The 11,039-nt window shown below is 42.6% G+C and overlaps 1 protein-coding gene across 4 annotated transcripts in view; it reads left to right on the top strand.

The window, feature by feature from the left end:
- LOC109281919 (BPI fold-containing family B member 4) overlaps positions 1-11,039 on the top strand; it is a 33,811-nt gene continuing 22,772 nt past the window's right edge. For all 4 annotated transcript variants that reach the window (XR_009464352.1, XR_009464354.1, XR_009464353.1 and 1 more), the window contains exons 1-6: positions 1-146; positions 3,678-3,942; positions 5,165-5,357; positions 6,214-6,318; positions 7,206-7,352; positions 10,719-10,779. The gene's annotated coding sequence lies outside the window, so the exon portion shown is untranslated. The remainder of the gene's footprint in view (positions 147-3,677; positions 3,943-5,164; positions 5,358-6,213; positions 6,319-7,205; positions 7,353-10,718; positions 10,780-11,039) is intronic.

The raw sequence follows: 11,039 nt of genomic DNA, 5'->3' as shown, positions 1-11,039 counted from the left end.
ATAAAACCAATCTGATAATACTTAGCCATACAAATACTGGGTGTAAACAGCGGTGGATTTTGGAAACGTAACACAGTTCAAGATGACCTGCTGCCAATCTGTGCGCCACCCTCCTCCTCCCTCCAGAGTCTCCCTAGCAAGTATAGGTAAGAATATGTATTGTGCTGTTGCAGATAGCTAGAAAGGCATTGTGCACCCTTGAGACAAGAGCTTATTTTGTACTTTGGAGAGGAATCAATAAATCTGTCTCTTGCCACTTTATCTGATACCCTACTAAGAGGGAATGGTGGATTTCTGGGAAGTATCATTGCATTCTGATTTGATGTACAAAACAGATAATCATGAAGGGAATTGTAAGTTTCCTCTAATTATCTATTCAAGCTTGCAAAAGAGGTCCTGATCATAAACAGAAGGTAGGCTTGTATCTCTAAAGACCAAATAGTACTGGGGTTTTGGTAACACTACCTGCACTATTCCTGTCCTGTATTGCTGCTGTTTTCAGTCTGATAGTCCAGAGAAACAAGCATTGTTCTGCACACTCAGTTCCTTAACAGGTGCCTGGAAAAACAGGCTCCCACCATTACTTTGCAGATTTGTCCTGTCAGCCCCCTTTTTCCTGCGAAAAATTTCAAACAAAAATTTATTTGAAATGTCACAAGAGAATTTCAGAACTAAATATTTACCTTGAAGAATTCATTTTGATTCTGTTTTAAAAAATAATCAATCTTTTTATAGAAGTTTATTTTTTGTCCCCTTTCTTTCTCTTCTTTCCTTTCTAATCCCAGCATGCAAGAAAACATAGTATTGGTTTCCTTTTATCTCTTCTTTCTTGTTTCTTTTCTCCTTTTTTCTTTTTTTTTTTTTCTCTTCTGATTTTTAAATACTTCTTCAATTTGGCAACGATGACTGGGTGGCAAAATAAAAATGAAAAACCAAGTGGTAAACACCCCCCCCCCCTTCCCTTTTGCCCAAGACCTCCTTTCATTCTGTTGTACTGAGTAGGAAAAAGAACAAAACCCCCAAAATATAACATTTCCAAAATTTGATTTTGTTCTTTTTAAATAACTAAAATGGAATTAAAAGTTTTTTTTTAAATTTTGTTTTGAAAATTCTCTTAGAAAAATAAAAAATAAAATTAAAATAAACATTTTCCACCAAAAAATAATAATTTAACGTAATTTTTGGAGTGGAAAAATATTTCTATTGAAACTGGTCCAGAAGCTTTATGCTTTGGTAGTCTTGTCATGTTGTAGCCATGATGGTCCAGGAAATATGTGCGAGGCAAGAGTTTTTATTGGTGATATCTTTCATTGGACCAACTGCACAATTTCAATAAAGTAAGACAAGATTTTGAATGCAAGACATTATTCATCACTAGGGACCAGTGTAGTTGGTCCATTTAAAAGATATCATGCACAAAAGTCCTTTCCTTCAGCAAATCTAGACCAGGGGTTCTCAACTCTTTCAGCCTCAAGGCACCCATCAGAAAATGCAAGCTCTTAATTTTCACTTGTCTTTTAACTGCAGAAAAGTAATAGAGCAGTTCTTTTGTTGCAGAGAACTCAAATAGACCACAACAACAAAGCCAAATGTTTTAACACTACAGATTCCTATGTGAAATCTCTGGGTTTATCTTGTGATTTGTGGTTGCATGGCTAACATTGCTTGCATAGGCAACTCATAGTGGGGGCACGGGGAGGCACACCGGCATCTGTGGTTTGGCGCTGGTGTTTGTGGGTTGTCCCCGCTTGCCACCCCCTGCCACCAACACCGGTATCTGCGGGCAGTCCCCCACTCACTGCTGATGCTGCTGTCTATAAATGGCGCCCCCCCAGTCTTGGGAGGCACCAGTCATTCATGATTGCATGGCACCCTTGAAAGGACCTCAGGGTAGCCCAGCACCCAGGTTGAGAATCACTGCTTTAGACATTTGCCCCCTCTGCTGTGCAGGGCAGGGTGTTTCTTTCCATGATGAATCAGCATCAACAGGAGAGGCCTTAGAGAGTAATTCTCCTGATACCACCTACTCCTCCCTACTTCCAGCTTCCTGCCTTCTCTGCTTGACCTCACCACTTGCCGCCCCCCCCCCCCCAATCTGTCAAAAGTATTGTCAGCTTTCTTCCAACCACACTGTCTCCATCCAACTGGCTTCCTTCTCCTCCCACACCTTCCTTGTCTCCCTTCTAACTTGTCTTTGCTGCAGTTTCCTTTCCACTACCCTCTCTACTACCCATCAACCTGTCCCCTTCTTACAATTAATTTGCAGTCCCTATTCTCTTTCTTCAATTCCTTCACTCTTCCTGCATCCCTTTCCTTTTCACCTTTCCTTTTTACCTGAGTCCTTCCCCGTTCTACCATTTGTCTCCAAAAATCTAGTCACTGGTTCTGGGTGAAAGTGGCCCAGCATTTCACTTCATGCATGTAGGCTGCATAAAACTACCTTTGTCCCTGCACAGATCTTAGCATGTGGGGATCAAGCCCTCTCTTCAAAGACCCATTTTCCTGTTGCATAGCCTCTCTCTGCAAGAAGTCATATCTTAGCAGGTGACTCCCTCCCCCTCACCAGTCACATACATTAGAGTACAAAGAAGTTGGGTAACTCTTGGCTCTAACCCTGTATGTAAATGGAACACCTGCAACTCACAGCTGTCTCCAAAGTATCAGATTCTCCTGTACTTATTTTCATTGGAAGGGGGCAAGAGGTAAAAACACATGAGTATGTTGCCCAAAGCAATTACCTTGGCACTCAGCCCACCCCTACCCCCTCATTAACACACAGGACATTCAGTATATAATGGCTATCAGTTCTCAGAGATTACAAATGAGAAGGAGGAAAATTGGTACAGCTGCTGCAGACCCTGTGTTGATCAGAAGTTTCTTGCTGATACAGCAGCGCCTTGGGATTCCAGGTACAGCAATTCTACTGGGCAAGTCTAATGACCAGGCATTTGGGGATAGAATTGTCAAAAGGCCTCAGCCCCTTTGGGGGTGTGTTGGGTGCTGAGCACTTTTGGCCATGTTGGCACTGACTGTTTGTGGGGGGCTGAACAATGGACACCTGGCTGTGAGCGCTTTAGAAAATGTGGCCCTTTGGGACAACACGTTCCAGCTATGGAGCTGAGGTGTACCTTTATACAAGCTAACTGATTCACTTGATCCTATACTGTCTCGTTCCTGGGCTACATATGTGTAGATGCACCGAGCCCTGAAAAAAAAACAGCCCTAGAGCTATAGCAGAAGATGATAATTAGAATGGAGCATGGGAAAGGGAATTTGCTGCAGTGATGGAGGCTTTTGGAGGTGGGCTGCAGGAAGGCTTGTAACGGGGGAAAAAGGGTGTTCAGTTGTAGGGACTGAGTGAGATTAGAATATGGGGCAGGGAAGGAGATGTAGTAGGGGCTGACTTATTAAAGGGGAGATGGGAGAGAATAGGAAAGCAGCTATGTAGTACCCAGTGAGTGATGCTGGATAATGTGTCCCTTTAGAGCACTCCCCACTGTAGTCCTTCGTACTGGCATGTTCCTTATCAGGCAGACTCTCCCTCCGTTCTTTCTATCTCATGGGCTCCATTACTTCTCACATGTGTTTATCTGTGTTTCCAAACCAAGACATGTTCTGCCCATTGTGCTAATTACAGCTGCACTGTCAGATGACTGTAATAGAAAAGCTCTTTACAGGTGCTGGAGTCAAGGATGTTAAAGCTGTGGTGCTTGTTCATTATTCTGGTCTGTGGTATCAGAGGCACGGCAGGCCTGCCTGGCAGGAGTGGAAATGAAGAAGATACATTTGGTGGAGACAAAGCTGTAGCAGGGCTACCTAGTACAAATGCAAGTCAAACAAGAGGAGTCATGAGAGCTACAAGGAACATAGACAGTTCACCTGACTACCCAGCTGTCTATTCCACTGTCATTGCCAGCATCCGTGACACGGCATTTAATGACTGTAAGTTAACAGCTGCTGTCCTAGATTTACAGCACCTACTGAGGCCACATCCCATCTACTTCAGTGGCAGCAGAACTTGGCTCCAATAGTTTCCATGACTGCATTTGCAAAGTTGTGTGCCTGGTGCTCTGTCCCACAATGAGGGACCCCAGTGCTCCAGGGCTCATCTTTTACTTAGAGGTGGGTCTAGTGCAATGATAGCACAAGGCTGCATGAGGCCCAGGATTTATTTGCTCATGGCTGCGACTGACTTCTTGCATGACTGTTGAAATCATTTAGTTAAGTTACTGACGCCTGCTCACCTTTTAGCGTGCTTGAGACTGATACATGACAACATGCAAGTGGTAGGAGCAGATAACTCCACAGGCTTGTTGGGCTCATAGCACCTGTCTAGTCTAAATCCCTGGCTGCTCATTCCAATGGAGCTGTGATGATCCTAACTTTTTCTTCCTTCAGCACCTAATCGTATAATCCAGAGAAGTGCCCTTCAGATCATGGCTCTTTCCCTAGAATACTTCCTCAGATAACTGTAACTGTGGGGGAATCCATTTTTAAACTGCTCAAAATTGTACTTGCCACTGTGTAGGACATCAGCAAGCAGCCAACTGGACGGCACTGAGGACATCCTGAATAGGATGGACAGTGTTTGCACTTTTAAAAAAAATCAGACTGGTAAAAAAAACCAAAAACTGTCAAAGTGGGATTTGCATAAAAATTGCTTTTGGGCACCCATTGCTTTTGTATTTTACCAACATATTTTATTTAACTCATTACCCAAAAGCACAAGAAACAAATGTATTAAATGGATGAAATGAAACAATAACACTGACTGAAAAGGGGAGCTTACTACATGTCCAACTGACCTAGTTTAAGTGTCCTTTATGTGTGCTCTATCCACAATAAGTGGAAGCTAAACTTTGGAAATGTAGCAGCTGTTTATTTCAGTATAAGATGGCTTTGTTTAGCCTCTTTTTATTACTGTGGAGTAGGAACAGAAATGTGAAACACTTGCAATGGATCATCTGCAGTGTGGTAACGAGCACTGAATCCTCTCCACCCCGTAAAGCAGTATGATTGTCTAGTTGCTCTGCAGGCTGATAAAGAAGCTTCATGGCATTTATTGGGATAGATATTTACTGAATAACAGATACTTGAAGTTCTCTATCTCACTGCAGTTGTGTTGTGCGACACCAACAACACTGACAGTTTGCTTTGCTTGTAGATCTCCAATACTTACTAGCAGATGTGATCAAGGATATCTTGCTGCTGAACATAATGAAATTACTCCCTAAAACAGTCACAGATGTGAATGAACTGCTAAAAGGCAGAGATGATCCAAACATAAATCTAACTGGAGACCTGAAAAACCATGGAGCTCAGCTCAGTATACTTTCCTTAATCCAGAGCATCACCCAGTAAGTACATCAGCAAAGTAGGAAGGCAGTTGTGTAGGCCTCATAGGTGGAGGAGGAGTAGATGGTGTGGCTAGAGGGTGATTTCTCTAACTGCTAGACTTATATCAAAGGTGGGCACAGGTGGCTCCTCCCTGTCTGACCCCTGTTTAAAAAAAGCAGGGTCACAGCTGTATCTTCTGAGGGGGCTGATCCTGTCTGGTCTCCTCTGAAAAGACCTATCTGACTGAGCCTCTAGTAACTTTCAATGGATCCGTCCTCCATCTAATCCCTTATTAAATCTGGTCATACTCATCTGCCTCTACAGCCCCCCATGGCAAGAAGTTCCACGCATTAACTATTCACTCTGTGTAAAAAAACAAACAAACAACGCCCCCCCCCCCAAAACCCCACATCGTCTTGTTTGTTTAAATGTCTTCTGATAATTTCAATGTGTGCCCCCTAGTTCTTGTATTAAGCCTAATGTTAGGCAGCAGGGCAACTTTTGAGTCAAACTGGGAGGAAATTAGTGAATTTGACTATTTCCAGGGCTAGATGGTAGGGAATTTGGGGATTTGTGATTTTTTTCCATGTATGTGCCTCAATTCTACTTAAGTCCTGTTTTAGGATGGACTTTATGAATCCAGCTGTAAGCAACATAGATAGGTAAGGCCACATGAAAAGCTGTAGCTGAATACAGTTTTCCTGTGTCCTAGATTAGTGCTGTAACCATAAGCTCATCCTCCCTCTTCCTCCACAGTTAGCCATTTTGAGATGTTCATTTCTTGTTCTCTGGGTGCTCTATAGTGCTTTTGTAATAATATATTCCTGCAAGAGTGCCTCCTATCCATTCACTGCTTCACTCACTTTCCTTTTACAGTTTATTGATTGTCAAGATTTACATCATGACAACAACAATGTCATTTTCACCTGGCAACAAGATTCACCTGTCTCTTCCAGTTGAGCTCAATGTAGAGGGCAAAAGGCAAGTAACTTAGAGGATGTGTTCTTAGTAGAGATGTAAGGACAGCGATGGAGTGATCAACCTAGGCACTTATTCAGCTTCCTGGCACCTGGGCATCTTGCCATCACGGGTAGATCTAGGTGTTAGGAAAATGTCATTTCCTTCATTTTACCAATAGGTAGCTAAGTCATGGCATAGAGTGACTAGCTTACAAAACTACACTAGAAGTCTGTGGCTGAGTTGGCGACTGAATGTAAACATCTAGCATCCTATTCTAATGCCCCACACATTAGACCATCCTTCTTACTCTAATGGATTTTCGCCTTGTCAAGTCCATGTTACTGCCTCCAACTCTGTGACTAGCTGACTCTACAGAGACACTTTCCCTTGTTCCTATTGTTAGCTGCCTTTCTAAAGTCTCAGCTCCAAAACTGGTGCATGTAGAATATCCAGTACTTCTGGGTGAGGTGAGATTTTTTTTTTTTTTTTTTAACCCATTCCTTGTTTCCTCCTTTCCAGATCAGTCCATGATGAAACCATTTTAAAAGACAGGGATTGATGTAGCACACTGGAATTCTTGAATTCCCAAATCTTTCCAGGTGGAACTGGACCCTCTTTATTTTGTTCTAGGGCAAAAGGTCATAAGATGCATCTCCCATTAGGGTTAGGGCTGTTAGTTATGGTTTCCTCCTGTATTTCAGAGAATTACTGTCATGTTTTGCCCCTTTCTCCAGTTTGCAGCTATTTACTGTGATCATTCCATTGTTATACCAATATTTTAGGCTTCATACCAGCTGTAATGAAATTCCAAGTGCAGCTCAATGAGGTCATTGCAATGAGGACATGACAGGATTCTGTTTGTGTGATCAGCAAGATGATTAATTAATTGGCATTTCACCTTTTTTCAGCACTGTAGTGGGGATTCTGGACTCTTCAGTGAAAATCAGGATTGATATAGTATCCAAACCACTATGGGATGCCTCTAAGGACCAGATATTCATTATTGAAGACTCCAAGATAATTATCAAAGACATTCAGCTTGAAAAGCAAAAGAGGTGAGTCCTACAGATTTTTCATGTCCTGGAGACAACAGTTGGGAAAGGGAAAACTTAGAAAACTGGAGTCAGATATGCATCCTGCATTCTGAGAGGTTACCTGAGAATCAGCTTTAATTATCTGCCTGGACCTGGCCTTGCAACCCATCCTCCAACAATTAGTACCCCAACAAAACTGGACTGCCAGGGCCCTAACAAATCTTGGCTCTTCATTTGCTCACAGATCTTCCCTACCTGTGGCAGAAAGAGGCCTGGTGGCCCTTCTTTGCCCAGTCTGCTTTTTCAGGGCCCTCAGTTGCCTTCTTCTTCCCTTGGTGCTCTCATAGGGCCAATGCTGGCCAGTCTAGTCCCTCCAAAACACCTTCTGTCAATGACTGGCTAGCTTGCTCCTCTTCCATTAAGATAGATCCTTGAGGTCACCTCAGAGTTTTCCTAAAGCCCTGCAGGCTTTTCTCAGCCTCACAGTGAACAAGGGGAAACTGTTGCGTTGTGAGGGAGATGGATTCCTAAATTCACTCACATAGTTTAAGGCCAGAAAAGACCATTACCTGTAAATCATCTCATCTGACTTCCTACATGACTCAGACTGCAGAAATTACCCAGGTGCCCCAGTACTGAGCCCAGGATCTTGTGGCCAGCAAAAACCTCACTTCCAGAAAGCCATCCTTTCTTGATTTGAAGAAAATCAAGCTATGGAGAGCCTACCTTTCCTTTCGGGAGTTCATTTCGATTACTAATTTCTTTCCTTTAGGAAGTTTTTACTTCTTTCTAAATTGAATGTGTTGGCTTAAACTCCCATACACTGGTTCTTCTTAAGCCTTTCTGTGCTAGACCAAAAAGGTCATCAGAATCTAGCATTGTCTCCCTGGAAAGGTGCTTATACTCCATAATCAAGTTATCTCCCCTTTGTTAAATTTATTTTTTCTTATCCATTGTGCTGATATTTATTTTAGAAGGAGAAATTACTGGTTTTCAAAGATGAGGATGTTAGTTGGAATCAAATTAAAAGGAATGCTCTAGAATGTAAGAGGCCTCAGGCAGCCTGGAAGCTATTTAAAAGCACCATATTAGAGGCTCAAGAAGTGTGCGCCACAAATCAAAATGGATACTAGGCAGAAAAGTAAAAATCCTTCATGGTTTAATAGTATAGTAAATGTAATGATTTAGGTCCCAGTGAATAACACAACTATGAATGAGGAAGTGATGCCACAGCAGGGGGTTCCTCTAGCACAGACCATGTGGCTGCCTCTATCTTGATTTCACCTTGCTCCCCAGGGATCTTGTTCAAATTCCTCACCTGATAAGACATTCCCTTGTGATCTCCGCTGCCCCACACTCTCTCTAGGGAGCTCTGCCATAAGCCCCTAGAAGCCCCAAGGCTGCTGCAGCACCCACTGAGTTCGTGTTTTTTGCTTTTGAATTTTTGGGGGCAGCAGGCAGGGGTCCCCCCCATGGTCCCCTCCCCCTCCCCCCACATACCACCTCAGTCTGGGTCCAGCTCCCTGCTGCAGCCCGTGGGGACTGCCTGAATCACCCAAGCTCTCCAAATCTTTTGCAAATTGATTCACAGAGCTTGAAATCGATTTGGACCTTTTTAATTGGTCCCCTGATTTGATTTGGATTCAGAGATTTGGCTACCAAATCAGCAGCTGAAACTTTGCACAGCTGTACAGGAAACCAGCCAGACATTTAGTGGCACCATTAGATGGCCAGAATCATAGTCGAGAAGCTAAATTCCTTGCATCAGTCTTTATTACAGAGGATATTGTGGAGAGTCAATTCTTGTCCACAGGATCAATTCTTCTTAGATAAATATGAAGAGTTAAGTCCATTTTAAGTGACAGTAGTGGAAGTTTTAGAACAAATTGATAAATTAAACACTAATAAATCATTAGGATTAAATGGTCTTCCCCTGAGAGTTCTGAAACTCAAACATGAAATTGCAGTACTGTAAATTGCAAACAAACTGTAAACAGAAATTGCAGAACCACATGTAACCTATTGTTACAAACAGCCCCTGCACCAGAGAGCTGGCAGCTTGCTAACATAACACACATCTTCAGAGAGGTCTCCAGGGGTGATCCTGGGACCTACAGATCACTAATAACACTGTGCAGTTGCATGCGAGTCAGAACTTGTGCTAATACACTACTGTGTGGTAGTATTAGGCTACTGTGCAGTTAATGTCTGAAAAAACCTGCGTGCCAGCACTACTGCACAGTAACACAAGTCATTGTTCATTGATTTAGTAGTTGGTTAGCCGAGTACTAAACTTAATGTGCAGTAACTATGGCTCATTAATGAACATGTAGATGCACCCAGTGAGTCTCATATTTATCCCTGGCCAATTGGCAGACTCTGTAATAAAGAATAAAATTAGAAGCAATGTAGAAAAATATGATATGCTGTGAATGAGTCAGCATGGTTTTTGTAAAGGGAAAACCTGTCTTGCCAATCTGCTGGAGCTGTATGAGGGTGTTAATGAAGGTGTGGGCAGCATTTTTTTTAAATTATATTTTATTCCCTGAAAATGCAGTTTTGAGGCAACCAAAAGTACTCATCAATTCAAGGTGAATTCAGCAAATCGGAAAAAATCTAAATGTTTTGTATCTACATTGTAATACTTTTTGTTTTGAGCTGATATTTCAAAACCAAGTTTAGCCAAATATAATGCTTTAAAAAAAGAAAAAAGAAAAACATGTTTAATTTCATGTGATACAAAATGCTTGGTTCATTTTGACAAGAAAGCTGAAACATTTTTCATTTCAGATCAGCCCCAAGGGATTTATTTATTGTTTTTTCTAATTAGGCACTAACGTGGATGGCCACTTGTGTCCATAGCCCCCACCCCTGTTCCTCTGCATTGCCTCCTAACAGATCTACAGCCTCAAAAAAAAAAAAAAAAAATGCCAGCTCTGTACCATCTCCTCTGTATCCTCTCTTATGACAATGCTTGCTGCACCCTCTCTAACAAGGTGGTCATGTCTAACACAGTATCAAGTTCACCTCCCCCCCGCATAGTCAAAACTCAGTTGAATTATAGTCAAACTGCCCAAAATGTTCACTTGTGGAGGCTATGCAATGAAAATGCAGATAAGTGCATCTTATTGGTTTCTGCCTCTGGTTCATCAGTACATAATGTCTGTCCTAGAGCTTCAAACCTGCCACAGGCTGACAGTAACATTGATCCTCCCCAAACAGTAGGAAATGGTAGAATAGAGCAGAGGCAAGAGACTGCCTGTTCACTGAACCAGCTAGCTTGTTCTATGATACTTCACAAGTAAAACCCCTGGCCAAGTCTAAGTGTGGTATCTGTATTTCCCCTCCTACCTAACCTAAGCTTCAATGTCATGTTGTTTTCCTCAGCACAACTGATCCTGCTGAGCAGGAAATTCGGGCTGCCCTCTGGACAATCATGATCGATGTGGTAAGTCAGCCGACAGTACATGTATCCAGTTAGCTGCTTGCTTTAATCCAAGGTATTGAATGGAATTAATTATGGGGTTTGGGGGCTGGATTACTCCAGGTGTGGTGGAAGTGAGAGATGGAATCTTTCAGCTCAATGACTCCAGTGTGAATACAGGCTGAGGGATTGGGGGGGGGGGGCGCGAGGGAGAGTCAGGTTGTTATGCTCTGGTGACTTCAGTGGGGGATAAACCTCCATGCTACAGAGCTGCCATGAGAACC

The sequence above is a fragment of the Alligator mississippiensis genome, chromosome 9 (assembly GCF_030867095.1).
Source record: "Alligator mississippiensis isolate rAllMis1 chromosome 9, rAllMis1, whole genome shotgun sequence".
NCBI lineage: Eukaryota > Metazoa > Chordata > Crocodylia > Alligatoridae > Alligator > Alligator mississippiensis.
Note: the sequence above shows the minus strand (reverse complement) of the source record. Positions and strands in the feature narration are given on the sequence as shown.